Source organism: Hyperolius riggenbachi, chromosome 10, assembly GCF_040937935.1.
Source record: "Hyperolius riggenbachi isolate aHypRig1 chromosome 10, aHypRig1.pri, whole genome shotgun sequence".
In the NCBI taxonomy this organism is placed as follows: Eukaryota; Metazoa; Chordata; class Amphibia; order Anura; family Hyperoliidae; genus Hyperolius; species Hyperolius riggenbachi.
In genome coordinates this window covers 23,083,034-23,099,051 of record NC_090655.1, presented here as the reverse complement: position 1 = coordinate 23,099,051, position 16,018 = coordinate 23,083,034, and the positions used below count along the sequence as shown (strand labels likewise).

At 45.3% G+C, this 16,018-nt stretch overlaps 1 long non-coding RNA gene across 1 annotated transcript in view; it reads right to left on the bottom strand.

Moving 5' to 3' along the window:
- LOC137535563 (uncharacterized) overlaps window positions 1–16,018 on the bottom strand; it is a 373,442-nt gene that overhangs the window by 356,666 nt on the left and 758 nt on the right. The window lies entirely within an intron of this gene.

The window sequence follows — 16,018 nt, the reverse complement described above, 5'->3', positions numbered from 1 at the left end:
TATTTAGTCCCAGCACGTATAGCCGAAGTATTTCCATCTGCCAACCCTTACTGCTTCCGAGGCTGCAGGGTACCTGGCGATATGTTGCACACTTGGTGGACTTTTCCACGACTCACAAGATTATGGTGCCAAGTATATAAGCTACTTTCCTCCCTCTTCCACAAGCCTATCTCTAGAAACCCCTGGCAAGCTTTACTACATGAAAAGATAGAAGCTTTAACTCTACCACAAAACAAATTAGCCTCCATAGTTCTCTCAGCAGCCACTAGTGTTGGGCGAACAGTGTTCGCCACTGTTCGGGTTCTGCAGAACATCACCCTGTTCGGGTGATGTTCGAGTTCGTCCGAACACCTGATGGTGTTCGGCCAAACTGTTCGGCCATATGGCCGAACTAAGAGCGCATGGCCGAACGTTACCCGAACGTTCGGCTAGCGCTGTGATTGGCCGAACGGGTCACGTGTAGTGTTGGGCGAACATCTAAATGTTCGGGTTCGGGCCGAACATTGTCGCGATGTTCGGGTGTTCGAGCCGAACTCCGAACATAATGGAAGTCAATGGGGACCCGAACTTTCGTGCTTTGTAAAGCCTCCTTACATGCTACATACCCCAAATTTACAGGGTATGTGCACCTTGGAAGTGGGTACAAGAGGAAAAAAAATTTAGCAAAAAGAGCTTATAGTTTTTGAGAAAATCGATTTTAAAGTTTCAAAGGAAAAACTGTCTTTTAAATGCGGGAAATGTCTGTTTTCTTTGCACAGGTAACATGCTTTTTGTCGGCATGCAGTCATAAATGTAATACAGATAAGAGGTTCCAGGAAAAGGGACCGGTAACACTAACCCAGCAGCAGCACACGTGATGGAACAGGAGGAGGGCGGCGCAGGAGGAGAAGGCCACGCTTTGAGACACAACAACCCAGGCCTTGCATGAGGACAAGAAGCGTGCGGATAGCAATTTGCATTTTGTCGCCATGCAGTCATAAATGTAATACAGATGAGAGGTTCAATAAACAGGGACCGGAAACGCTAACCCATCACAGATGTTCATTGTTCATGTTACTTGGTTGGGGTCCGGGAGTGTTGCGTAGTCGTTTCCAATCCAGGATTGATTTATTTTAATTTGAGTCAGACGGTCTGCATTTTCTGTGGAGAGGCGGATACGCCGATCTGTGATGATGCCTCCGGCAGCACTGAAACAGCGTTCCGACATAACGCTGGCTGCCGGGGAAGCCAGCACCTCGATTGCGTACATTGCCAGTTCGTGCCAGGTGTCTAGCTTCGATACCCAATAGTTGAAGGGTGCAGATGGATTGTTCAACACAGCTATGCCATCTGACATGTAGTCCTTGACCATCTTCTCCAGGTGATCGGTGTTGGAGGTGGATCTGCACGCTTGCTGTTCTGTGTGCTGCTGCATGGGTGTCAGAAAATTTTCCCACTCCAAGGACACTGCCGATACCATTCCCTTTTGGGCACTAGCTGCGGCTTGTGTTGTTTGCTGCCCTCCTGGTCGTCCTGGGTTTGCGGAAGTCAGTCTGTCGGCGTACAACTGGCTAGAGGAGGGGGAGGATGTCAATCTCCTCTCTAAAGTCTCCACAAGGGTCTGCTGGTATTCTTCCATTTTGACCTGTCTGACTGTTTCTTCAAGCAGTTTTGGAACATTGTGTTTGTACCGTGGATCCAGAAGGGTATAAACCCAGTAATTGGTGTTGTCCAGAATGCGCACAATGCGTGGGTCGCGTTCAATGCAGTCCTAGGCCGAAGAGGTCATAGCCTAGGGTCACAAAAACCTGTTTATTTGGGCAATTTCAATGGTAGTGATGCTGACGTACATAAATCTCAGCCATGGCCGTTAGCAACGTCTGAATTTCACGAAATGTCTCATGCAGGTAGAAGACATATTGTTAGACTTGGATTCCAAAGATGGGGTCCCTACATCTCTGCAAACCAGAGTTACAGGGGTGCAAAATTGGTAAAATCCCCCATAGGCTTTCATTGCCTCCCTATTTCACTTTCCACATCTTTTCTTCTACCTGCATGAGACATTTCGTGAAATTCAGACGTTGCTAACGGCCATGGCTGAGATTTATGTACGTCAGCATAACTACCATTGAAATTGCCCAAATAAACAGGTTTTTGTGACCCTAGGCTATGACCTCTTTGGCCTAGGGGCCCGAAACTCACCAGTCATGTTCCCCCTAAGGGTGCCTACAATGCTAGAAAATTTGCCACTGCTGAGCAATTGCCCTTTGAAAAGATGTGAGATTTTGGAACTGTAAATAGGAGGCCCAATGAAAGCCTATGGAGATTTTACCAAATTTGGAGCCCTGTAACTCTGGTTTGCAGAGATGTAGGGAACCCATCTTTGGAGCCCAAGTCTAACAATATGTCTTCTACCTGCCTGAGACATTTCGTGAGATTCAGACCTTGCTAACGGCCATTGCTACGATTTATGTACGTCAGACTCGCCACCATTGAAATTGCCCAAATAAACAGGTTTTTGTGACCCTAGGCTATGACCTCTTCGGCCTAGGACTGCATTGAACGCGACCCACGCATTGTGCGCATTCTGGACAACACCAATTACTGGGTTTATACCCTTCTGGATCCACGGTACAAACACAATGTTCCAAAACTGCTTGAAGAAACAGTCAGACAGGTCAAAATGGAAGAATACCAGCAGGCCCTTGTGGAGACTTTAGAGAGGAGATTGACATCCTCCCCCTCCTCTAGCCAGTTGTACGCCGACAGACTGACTTCCACAAACCCAGGACGACCAGGAGGGCAGCAAACAACACAAGCCGCAGCTAGTGCCCAAAAGGGAATGGTATCGGCAGTGTCCTTGGAGTGGGAAAATTTTCTGACACCCATGCAGCAGCACACAGAACAGCAAGCGTGCAGATCCACCTCCAACACCGATCGCCTGGAGAAGATGGTCAAGGACTACATGTCAGATGGCATAGCTGTGTTGAACAATCCATCTGCACCCTTCAACTATTGGGTATCGAAGCTAGACACCTGGCACGAACTGGCAATGTACGCAATAGAGGTGCTGGCTTGCCCGGCAGCCAGCGTTCTGTCGGAACGCTGTTTCAGTGCTGCCGGAGGCATCGTCACAGATCGGCGTATCCGCCTCTCCACAGAAAATGCAGACCGTCTGACTCAAATTAAAATGAATCAATCCTGGATTGAAAACGACTACGCAACACTCCCGGGACCCCAACCAAGTAACATGAACAATGAACATCTGTGATGGGTTAGCGTTTCCGGTCCCTGTTTATTGAACCTCTCATCTGTATTACATTTATGACTGCATGGCGACAAAATGCAAATTGCTATCCGCACGCTTCTTGTCCTCATGCAAGGCCTGGGTTGTTGTGTCTCAAAGCGTGGCCTTCTCCTCCTGCGCCACCCTCCTCCTGTTCCATCACGTGTGCTGCTGCTGGGTTAGCGTTACCGGTCCCTTTTCCTGGAACCTCTTATATGTATTACATTTATGACTGCATGCCGACAAAAAGCATGTTACCTGTGCAAATAAAACAGACATTTCCCGCATTTAAAAGACAGTTTTCCCTTTGAAACTTTAAAATCGATTTTCTCAAAAACTATAAGCTCTTTTTGCTAAAAAAATTTTCCTCTTGTACCCACTCCCAAGGTGCACATACCCTGTAAATTTGGGGTATGTAGCATGTAAGGAGGCTTTACAAAGCACGAAAGTTCGGGTCCCCATTGACTTCCATTATGTTCGGAGTTCGGCTCGAACACCCGAACATCGCGGCCATGTTCGGCCTGTTCGGCCCGAACCCGAACATCTAGATGTTCGCCCAACACTAGCAGCCACTATGACAATTGCGCAAAACTGGAAAAAGCCTTTGGTCTCTATCACTAGAGTGAAATCCAGAATCAACACAATAATGTTAAACGTGAAGTTAACCATCATCCTTAGGGACACCCATAAAAAGTTTGAAAAAGTCTGGGATCCCTGGATCCGCCTGGAACATCCAAATCTGGAGACATCTCTTATTTCTAGGCTGTGAGGTGGACCCCTCTTCTTCTTCTTCTTCTTCTTCTTCTTCTTTTTGCTCTTGTTCTTGCTCTCTCTTCTCTCACTTCCTCTCTCCTTTCCTTCCTTCTCTTCCTCTTCTTTCTTGTTCTCATTTACACCACTCCCTAATGAAGCTGCTGACTATAATCTCTCCTGTCCGGCCTGCCTATCACTGGACGACAGGCACCCAGGACTGAAATTAGAAGACCCAATATTGACTTGGGTCCTCCCCAACCCTCATATTCCCTTTAGCAAGCCCCAGGTAGCTGGACTTGATCCCCTGAGGGCTCAATATAGTTTTCAGATAGTGGTACCTCGATTTCTATAAGCAAATTAACTAATGATCATTACATTGTACTGCAGAAGAACCCGTATCCTTCCCTTCCACTATGTAATGTTTTTATGCAGAGCATATTTGTACGAGACGTTCCCCTTGTTTCTACTGTGTTGTTTTCTTTCTATGCACTGTTTGACTCTTTCAAAATCAAACATTTCAATAAAAACTTTGAAAACAGAAATCTAAAAAATGCTGCAGCCCCCCGAGTTTGTATTTGTGGAAAAAACGCACCGCTCTGGTGTGCACCAGCCCATTCACTTTCATTAGCCAAACGGTTTTCCCCCTGCAAGCATTTTAAAAACCGCTCCAGAACCGCTCTGGTGTGCACCAGCCCAAAGGGTATTTTTTATCACTTAGGTGATTAAGTCATTTACAAGAAGTTTTGTGAAAAGAGCCCAGTGCATTTTGCAGGCGTATTCCTGCTTCCTCAAGTCCAATATCAAACCTATGAGATTATAAAGCTCTATACAGAAAAAAAAAAACATGTAATAAAAACAAAGTGCCCAGCATAATACAGTTTCACATTTGGGACCTTATTCAATTCAGTTTTAGTCTCTACGGAGATGATTTTCAATCTTCTGTTTAAAATAAATTTTCAGCACTCTACAGTTGAAAAAGTACCAAAAACTAGGTAAAAAAAAGTTCTATCAAAATTATTCTTAGTGTTTTGTTGCTTGACCTGACAGGTTTCGCCCTCTCGTCCATATTGGATATATGCCTGCCTATTCTTAATACCCATGACGGCATTGAGAGGGCGAAACTGCTCGGGTTGAGAGTGGACATACCATTTTGAATCACTGTACCACCATGGGTGGAATGCACTTATTTCTGTCGGGCCCTAATTGGTTTAGGATCCTGGATGTAACACTGGTGATTTTATTTACTGAAGAAACTACTATTAACAAATCTTTATGAAGTGGATATTGTAAATGATGTGTTTCCCTGTATTGTTTTAAAAAAGCATGGGACGGTGCTCAGTGCCTCTCGGAGATGCCCTCCTCCGTGCTTTCACAGAGGTTGGTACTTTACTTGGCCTGAGGAAGTGGGCTTATAACCACGAAATGTGTTGCTTGTGCAAAATACCTTTTAGTGTCATTTGAGAGTTAATTCATTTTAGGGAGGTATGGTAATGTAACAGATCATTAGGACTAAATAGAACAAAAGCTTAAGATTTAGTCATTTGTTTGAAGGGTCTCCTGGAGCTTAAAGAGAAACCGTTACCAAGAATTGAACTTCATCCCAATCAGCAGCTGATACCCTCTTTCCCATGAGAAATCTATTCCTTTTCACAAACAGACCATCAGGGGCTCTGTATGGCCGATTTTGTGGTGAAATCCCTTCTAAAGTGTGATGTCAGCGCCTCACAGCACTGAGGTCCTGACATCACACTGTGCGAGCCTTGTTGCATTGTGGGAAATAGCAGCTGTTTCCAACTGCCAAAAATGCAAACAGCATCTCCTTCCAGTGACATCACCTGCCAGCAGTTAAAATGTCGCCATGTGATAAATGTCAGAATGTAAATCAGGGGGAGGAAAGATTTTACAATGGGCAAACACTGACAAAATCATTTATACATAATTATTGTAAAAATTAAAGAGAATCTGTACTGTGAAAATGTTACATAAATAAAAGTACCAGCCTGTTTGTGGTCTTCTCCTAGCCCCCTCTGTGACATTTTCACCACTCCCCCACTGGCGTTTTCAGACGGGGGTTCGGGGGTTCCAGATGTATGGAAACCCCCCCCCCCCCTGAGACTCCTGTACCTTTAAAAAAAATTCCCTGAAATCACTGAAGTGTGCAAGCTGGTAAATACACAAAAGCTTGCCTCCTCCAGGGTCTGTGGGAAAAACTCAGCTCTCTCACTATTGTCAAGACTGCATGTAGACAGCTACATAAGGTAAAACAAAAGTTTGCTTTCCTAAAACAGAAAGAATTTGCGATAATTCAGGTTGGAGTGAGCTCGAGATGTCTCCCAGGCACCACTGCTGAATATATGCAAATTAACCATTGTACCCTTAGAAGCTAAACACACCTCCAGAACCGCTGGAATGCAATGATGTGTCAGCTTGTTAATATGTACAGAGCCATAATAATCCAACATGCATACAGACTGTTTCGGATTGTTTGATCCTCATCAGTGCATGGCATGGATTAATTTGGCTCTATGGAGTAGGGCTTGTAAATCCGAGAGGCACAGACTAACCAGCAAGCTCATGGTGACCCAGAACTCATTGGGGTGTGTAGTCCCTTACACACCCCAATGAGTTCTGGGTCACCATGAGCTTGCTGGTTAGTCTGTGCCTACATAAGGTATTCACAGGTTGAAAAGTTTTTGACAGTCTCTAAACTCCAGGAGGGCTGCCTGCAGCTTGTGTGAGAGGCTGACCACATCCTCCATACCCCTATGGATGGTATACCTATAATCATTCCCCTATTCCCACAATCCTCCCCACTATGTTGTTAATGTTTTGTTTTGGCAATGCTAAATGTATTTGGTCCTGCCAATAAAGCTTTTTTGGATTTGGCTGGCAAGGACAGGAGACACATTACATGCAAGTAGCCTGTGTGATGTGGGACTGCAATACAGATACTCTCTCCACATTCACCATTGTTCCCCCCCTTCCCCTAGTGCTGGCTGGAAGGGGGGCAATCTCCTCCCAGGCCCCCTTTCATTCAGTGATTTAGGGCTGGTCTGGTGTATTCAGGTTTGTTGTTGTAAGGCAATGTAAAATACTTGGCTAGCTGATAAAAGTGCAATTAGAGGGCAGGCAAGCTGGTAAATATCCACAGCATGATGCAGAGCTTGCCTGGAGGGTCCATTAGCAAAAATCTGTCTGGTCTCTCCTCATTGTTATAATGGCTGCATGTGTGGATAAGGTGTTAAACAAGTGAAAAGTTTTTTACAGTCCCTAGACTCCAGGAGGGCTGCTTTCTGACTTGTGTGAGAGATCAGCAGGGACATGAGACCTATTACAGGCAAGTAGCCTCTGTGTGATTGCAATACAGATACGCTCTCTGCTCCATGTCAGGCTATTCTCAGTCTCTCTCCACTCCTCCTCTCTCTGAGCTAGTGCACACCAAAATCACTATAGCAATTGCTAGCAATTAGTGAGTGCGATTTTGTGAAGCGATTTTCAGAGCGATTTCTGAATGAATCGCTCAAAAAAATGCTACATGCAGTAACAACGCTGCTGTGGGAACACCCTCATAGAGTAACATGAGCCAAGCGCTTTTTTGAAATCCTTGTCGATTTGAAAATCTCTCAGAAGCACTCTTGGTTGGCACCAGCCTCCTTCATTCACCTTTGTTTCCCTCTTCCCCTAGTGCTGGCTGGCTGTGTCTTCTTGTCATACAGGAAAGCTAAATAAAAGTGCAATCCTGGTGAGGCAAATTATTATTATATATTATATAGCGCCGCCATCTTCCGCAGATGCATATATCCCTGCATCATATGGCTACCGCTTGCGCTATGTGACACTATGTAGCATATTCCACTGAATTGTCCAAACTAAGTCTATCTCCCATTCCTCTCTCGGGGAGTTGTTCCAGCGCTGTCCCCTTTTCAAACTTGCTGCTACCAGAAGCCCTCAGAAACACTCATGTCTTTGAGTACTTCCAAAGATAGGCAGCTCCATAATATGCCGGTGCACTTTTGTGCATGGGCATTATGGAGCCACCTGTATTCGGAAGCACTCGGGGACATAAGTACTTCTGGACCTTTCAGGAATCCCCCCCTTTAAAATCCTGCGTTTGCCCCTGTCCCCGCTGCTTTCCTGGTGATACAAATCACTGTTTTATTAACTGTTTTTGTAAACAATGAAGATGGCTGCCAAACAGGAAATACATCATTAGAGCAGGTGCCTGTTTGCAGAGGCTCCTCTCAAATGTGACTTGATTGCTGTAATGTTACTCCCACGTGTTGCCTTAGCTGCTTGTCTGAGCTCAGCACTGATCTCTGTGCACTCACACCTGTTTGTTTCAGCTCCACGAGCCTTGCAGAGACGCTGGCTGTGAGCAGAGACATTGCCTGTGACTCATACACGCACAGGAGAGCCTGCAGGGGGCATGCATAACGTCTCCCTATCACAGCAGAGACCGTGCATTCCTCTCTGGCTCGACAAGGCTTGACAAAGAAAAGAATATTACATATATTACAGAGACAGTGCAACTAGAAAAGGCTGCCGTAAGCCAGACCACATTAGATCAGGTATTGGAACTTATAGGATAGAAGAAATAAAGCTGAAAATTTTGTTACAGAGTCTTTTTAAGCACTTTTTTATTACATTATTTTCACTGGAGTTCCTTTTTAAATGATGAGGTTGGAGGAGGGAGACACACCACACAGGCCTAGTATGTTCCTCAAAGCAAGAGAACATTTAACATTGTATTACATTAAAAACAGGGTTGCTCAAATCCGAATTCGGGAGATACCCGGATATTTGCTATCCGGATATCTTCCAGTAAACCTGTGCAGGGTGGGCGTCAATCTTACCTGTATGAAGTCTTCTTCATCCGTCCCTCGGCGCCTCCCACGATGCGGTCCAAGCGGCGGTCACGTAACTACAAACACTTCCTCCTTCCGGGTTGAAGGAGGGAGTGTTTGTAGTCATGTGACCGGCACATGGAAAGCATCATGGGAGGCGCCAGGGACGGATCGAAGAGGACATCATACAGGTAAGATTGACCCCCCCCCCCCGCAAAGGTTTACTGGGAGATATCCGGATAGAACTATCCGGGTATCTCCTAAATTCGGATTTGAGCAACCCTGATTAAAAATTTACGGTTGCTTTCTTACACAGTAAAGCTGGCCATACACTGGCCCGATGTGCCGCCGTTTCGACAGCAGATTCGATCACTGGGATCGAATCTGCTGCCAATCGTTCGCGCTACACGCCGAATTTCGATCCTTTTCGTCCGATCCCGTCGATCGCTCCGTGCGGAAAATTAGCGTCGATCGCTCGCGGGTAGGGAGCGCGTCGCTAGCGGCGTTCGAGTACCCGACGACCGACGCAATAGAGCCGCATACATTACCTGCTCCGCCGGCACGACTACCCCCGGTCACCGCTGCTCCGTGTCCGCGCTGGTCTCCGGCATGCTTCAGTTCCTCCTGCCCGGCAGGAAGTTTAAACAGTAGAGGGCGCTCTACTGTTTAAACTTCCTGCCGGGCAGGAAGAAGTAAAGCATGCCGGGGCCGGAGACCAGAGCGGAGACGGAGCAGCGGTGACCTGGGGACTGGAGTCTCGCCGGCGGAGCAGGTAATGTATGCGGGCGGGGGAAGCGGCGGCAGCACCACCACCACCACAACAGATTGTGAACGGTTTCAGGCTGAGATCGGTTCACAATCTGTTTGCAGTAAAGGCAGCCATACGATCCCTCTCTGATCAGATTCGATCAGATAGGGATCTGTCAGTTGGTCGAATCTGATGGCAAATCGACCAGTGTATGGCTACCTTAAGGGTGATGTGTGTCTGTTACTGACTTGTAATGTAGCATTATGCCTCTTTTGTGAGACTGGCGAACCAAGAGGATGGTGGCAACCATGCAAACATTTGTCTGTGATCAATCCTATTTACCGATAGTTAGAGGAAGGAAAAAACAGCAAGATAATGTTTTGTTTTTTTTAAAGTTAAATCCCTTCAATGTTGAAAAGTATGCTAAAAGGAATCCACAAACAGGAATAATATATGTTGAAGACCTTCATGGGATGAAGACAATAAATCAATCTTTTCTTTTGGACGGTTTTCCCCCTGAGTTCCTTATTTAGCCATTTGACTCCTGAATGAAAGCTGAATCTGTCAAATAATGAAAAAATCTCATTACCTCAAAATGAAATATGAATTGTGGCGCATGGCAGACCGAGAAGCAGACTGATTTACTGCAGGGAGAGGATGGAAAAATGCCCCCAACCAATTTTTTCCTGTTCTGCAGTAAAGAATGGACAAGTAATCCTACCATCGTGATTGAGGCATTAGCAGCAGCGGAGGCTGACAGCTCAATACCAAGTATTTTTATATCTGCCCCCAGATCGTCATTACTTTGCGATGACAGACTCTGCTACGTCAGCTAGGTGCTTTCTACGGTTTATCCCTCAATTTGTTTGGCATCCTCTTTGTGTAATCTAAACGATGGGACGATCATGATGGGATTCTTAAAAAATACTCAAATTGACAGAACTGCAGGTAAGCATCTGTCCAAAAGAAATCTGTGCTAACAGAATGGAGGCATTTTATCCGGGAAGAGGAGAATAAATGAAAAACAGCTTCCATGCACTACTTCATTATTAAAGAGGCCCTGTAGTGACATATGGTAAAATGCAGTAAATTATTCAGGATGTCAACTTTAACAGTGACTGTCCTGGTTTCAGCATCAGAAACACTTCCTATATCTACCGTCTATATTTCTGTATATTGTGTTTAACCCCGCCCTCCCAGGCTGATTAGAAATGTGGCATTTTCCTACCAGAGCATTCTGGGAAACAAGGTATATTTTGTAGTAGCTTCAGAGATCTCAGAAACAAACATTCAACAGTGTTACACATAGAAAACGGGGCTGCACATCAGGGGCATAACTAGAAATCACGGGCCTCCTGCAAAACTTTGAATGGGGCCCCCTCCCACCTTCTCTCAGTGCCCAGACTCCTCAAGCATTACTACAGGAAAGTACTTGGGGAGGGGTAGAAAGGCTGGAGGTAGAACAGGCTGTACACAAGACCATGCTGCACACTGAATGGGGACTGTCTTCAAATCTTTGTTTGCAAAACTTTGTATGATTCCTTATCAGTGGCTGAGCAGAAGCCAACCCCGTCACTGCCACATAATGCCAGTTCTGCACTCCCTTCACTGGCTACCTATAGAATGGAGGGTCCTAATTCAAGATCGGCCTACTGACATTTAAATCACTGAATAATCTGGGCCCTGGATACATGAAAGATATGCTGCAGCTGCGTAGCAATCCCCACATTCTCATATCCACAGGTTCTAATAATCTAGTCATATCCAGAGTCCACTTGGAAACTTTTGGTCCCAGAGCCTTCTGTCATGCTGCCCCTACGTTTTGGAACTCCTTACCTCAACAGATCAGGACAGCTCCATCCCTAGACGTGTTTAAATCCAGACTGAAAACCCACCTGTTCAGTTTGGCATTTGCAGAAATATAACTTTTGTTGTGTGAATACTTCATCCTACTAATTACTGAATCTGATAGATCCTAAGCGCTTTGAGTCCTATTAGAGAAAAGCGCTATAGAAATGTTATTGTATTAATGTATTATTGTATAGCAGAAGCAGTCATTAGAACAATTGAGCAAAGAGCAGAAAGTTTTTTCTCTCCGTGCCCTTAGTTCTCAGTCTGTTAGGACAGGGCCCCCTATGGCTTCTGGGGCCCCCTGTGGCTTCATCCCTTGCAGGATCTATTGTTATGCCCCTACTGCACAAGTGTGTTACACATGGTAGAGGGGGCTGCACAAGGAAGGGGAGACAAATGAAGGTTGGCCCAGAGGCAGGAAATGTATAAATCCAGCCTAGCAACGTGAGAAAAATAATGTAGTTAAATTGGATTTAATGTCTATTCTGTGCAGGCGCATTCTGTACAGGCGCAACACTATTCTCCGCCGGAGAGACGGAGGGATGCTTAAAACTGGCTGCGACTGGCCGCAGTTACGAGACCCGCTACCACCGATAGAGAAGGCAGAGAACGGCGGGGTGGGAGCGATCCGTGTGCATGGGGCTGGAGGAAGCCCCAGGTATGTATAAATCTTGTATGTATCTTCGTCTCTAGTTACCTTTAAGTCTCACTTCTACTAGAATAGTGCTCAGAAGTGACTGCTGTTTTGTTTAATGCTTTGCAAGCTTTCATGAACGTACCAACAAATACAATCTACACCCAATAAGACGGAGGTTTCAATGACTCTTTAGGGATTTTCCACTGTTTTGTAATATTTACACCACCATGAATTGCAGTAAAACACAGGGAGGCACAAATAGTCCAGTAAAAGGATGTGTTACACAAACACACAATGTAGCGAGGGTGTTAGAACCACATCCTGTTTGCAAATAGCTGAGTTTGGCTGGGGACAAAGTGACCCAGCTCGTTTTCTGACCCATATCTCTACTGACAAAATAACTTGGCTGTCTCCAGTATTTCTGTAATGTGCTCCAGACACATTCAGGGACATTTATATGAAAACCGACATCTGGTTATTCCCTTCCATGTAAACATATCATTAGTCACTGCAGGTATGTAACATTAACAGAACATTGTTTCCTGCTCTTGGATCTGAAAAGTAGTCAAACTCAACTAGAATCAACGAAACTTAAAGGTGGACTAGACATTTTCTGCTCACCTGCAATAACCCCACAGATGGCATTCCTTCAATTCTGCAGGGCCCCCAGCAAGATTGAGTCAGTATGGCCCCTAAAAAACCCCGCCCAAACACCCCCATCCTATGCCCCTCACTAATCAAACCTCTGACCAGGCCTGTTTCCCTCCACCCCCAATAGTGCAAATAAGCTTTATTGGTAGGACCAAATACATTAAGCATTGCCAAAGAAAACTATTAGAATTAGCATAGAGGGGTGGGAATATAGGGCGGGGTATAGAGTCCATAACGGTGTGTAGGAAAATTTTATGTATTACTTCATGCAGAAAATTAACTATTAACCAGGGCTGTGGAGTCGGTACAAAAATTAACCGACTCCAACTCCAGGTACCCAAAATGGCTCCAACTCCTCGACTCCTTAGTCTCATACTTACCAGGGCAGCAGATTTGGTACAAAAATCATTGGACTCCAACTCTGACTCGTCAGTTTATGAAACCTCCAACTCCAAGTACCCCAAATGACTCCTACTCCAACTCCACAGCCCCGCTATTAACTGTCCATGATTGTGCTGTCCAACTCTTCAGCTACTGATCCAGCCTGCGTTGTTCCTTTGCACATCCATCACCAACTCCTTCAAGCTGGTCATGTGGTCTTCACTTAACCACCGGCAGCCAGGACCTAGTAATGGATGCATGGCAGGAACAGAGCAGACTGGATTGCCAACTGAAGACATGGCTGTTTCAAGCCACTGTGATGCCCTAGACAGGAAAACCCACTGTCACCCCGACAGCGCCATAATAATAAAAAAAAAATCCTCGTATTTGGCAACCCTGTACTGACGTCCCAACAATCAAAGAAAGTCCTTAAGTTTTTTAGCCATTAGCCTGGGGTTCTTTGTGATCTTTTGGAGTATTATACAACTTGCTCTTGGTGTGTTCTTTGCTGGCAGAGAGTAACACTGGTACTGAATCTCCTTCATTTGTGCACAACCTGCTGGACAGGACTGGGGGAGTCTTGCCAATAGTTAAGATAGTCCAGTGTTCTCCCCAGGCTCTTTTAGCCGGGTGCTCCCCCAGCTAGTTTTGGTGAGCACCCGGCTGTCATCTGCTCACCTCCTCCTATGCTGTAAGCAGAGTTGTGCAGAGAAGCACTGGCCTTGCATTCTCTCATCTCACCCCACCCAGCTACTTTTTCATGCCCCCCAATGTACGCAAAAACCGTGCAAGTTAAATGAAATTTGAATTAAAAATTATTATTGCAAGATTTTATGTGAAAAGAATATTAACAGTTTTGCTCATCACTGCTCACAATTACCTTTTCCACTGTCTTTATCCCAATCACCCCCACTTTTTAATACCTATTTCACCTCTGATGTTTGATATTTATTTATAGTTTTTATATATATTTTATATTTTTTTAATTTTTGACTATTTTTGACTATTTAATGACTGTATGACTACACATGGGTTATGAGCCAATTATCTCTGTTTACAGCTATTGCTCCGTTGTTATTGCCTGATGAAGCGGGATCAAACCTGCGAAACGCGTTGCATATTTGGAGTTCATAAATAAAATATATTGAGTGTCTTTACTACAGTCGTTGTGTGTCTACTTGGAGGAGGTAAGTCCACCACTACCTCCTCTATTTACCAAGAATTCGGTTTTTAAGTTCATTTAGCTTTCTTTTATGCTTTTGGCGCCTCTGTTCTCCTGCATAATTTTCATGCCACCCAGCTGGCAAACAAAAATTTCTGGGGAGAACATGGTAGTCTATCATCTCCTTCTATTACCCATACCTCACACTAACCTCTCTACTTAGGCCTGGTTCACACTTGCAATTAAGTGACAAACGAATCCATGAAAACAGATCTGATTACCAGTCGATCAGATCTGTTTTCATTCAGTTGCCGTTCAGCTGCTTCCGTTCCGTTTCCCCAAACCCCCTCCAGACCCCCACCCCCAAAGTATATTTTTCTATTTAGAACGGTCTGTTTCTTCACTAGTTTGAAGAAACGTTCCTTTTTCTCATTGCCCCCAATGCAGGGCTTCAGGATCTGTTTCCGTTCCGCTGTGCTGCAAAAGGAAGGTTGCGGTCCAAACATCAGATGAACGGATCTGATCAAACGGACAGATGTGAACAGATCCATAGGTTAATATCGGATCCATTCACATCTGTTATGATTCGTTCCCTTTCAACCCGGAATGGACCGTTTTTTTAGCACTACTGTGAACCGGGCCTTATGCTTAAAGAGAAACTCCGACCAAGAATTGAACTTAATCCCAATCAGTAGCTGATGCCCCCTTTTACATGAGAAATCTATTCATTTTCACAAACAGACCATCAGGGGGCGCTGTATGGCTCATATTGTGGTGAAACCCCTCCCACAAGAAGCTCTGAGTATCGAGGTACTTCTGGCAACTTCCTGTCTGTGAACCTTGTTGCATTGTGGGAAATAGCTGTTTACAGCTGTTTCCAACTGCCAAAACAGCATACAGCAGCTACATCACTTGCCAGCAGTAAAAATGTCACATGGAATAAATGTCAGAATGTAAATCAGGGATTTAAAAGATTTTACAATGGGCAAACACTGACTAAATCATTTATACATAATTATTGTAAAAATGAAGCACTTTTTTTATTACATTATTTTCACTGGAGTTCCTCTTTAACAGACTCTAATTTTATGCTATACAAGAGTGAAAAGATGAGAGCTCTGACCAGGCATCACCTGACATAAATACTGGCTGCCTCAAGTCTACTGACTAATTTAAATTGACTATTGTCTAATGAAAATGGCACAGCGTTTGGATGTTGCATTTGCCTACCAGAATATTCAGGATCTAAAGCTACCTCCCTTCCATTCCTGCAGGAGTTGGCTAACGCAAAATACATTTCATCTCAACAGGGGTGCCACGTGTAGGCCTCCTTGTACCCCAGGAGCGCTGCAACTGCCACTCGGGGGGGGGGGGGGAAGCAAGAGAGCATGGCCGGTACACTCCCCAGACGTGGCCGATGTCCGGGGGGACCACCTCTGCTGCCACCCCAAAGGATAGATTCCCTACCTAAATGAGCGTCCTGGGAGCGAACACACCAACGGTGGGGAGGAGGGGGGGGGGGGAACTGGCTGCTGCTCACCCTCCTTTCTGCATGTTTCCTATAGAGGGTAGTGTAGCTATGAGGGGAGAATAGGTCACAGACAGCCAGGTTCCTGGAGTGTGCAGTAAGGAGCATGGCCCTGGCTGACACACCTTCTATGGTATGGTATGCGGTGGCTGGATAGTGTAATGGTTAAGGGCTCTGCCTCTGACACAGGAGACCAGG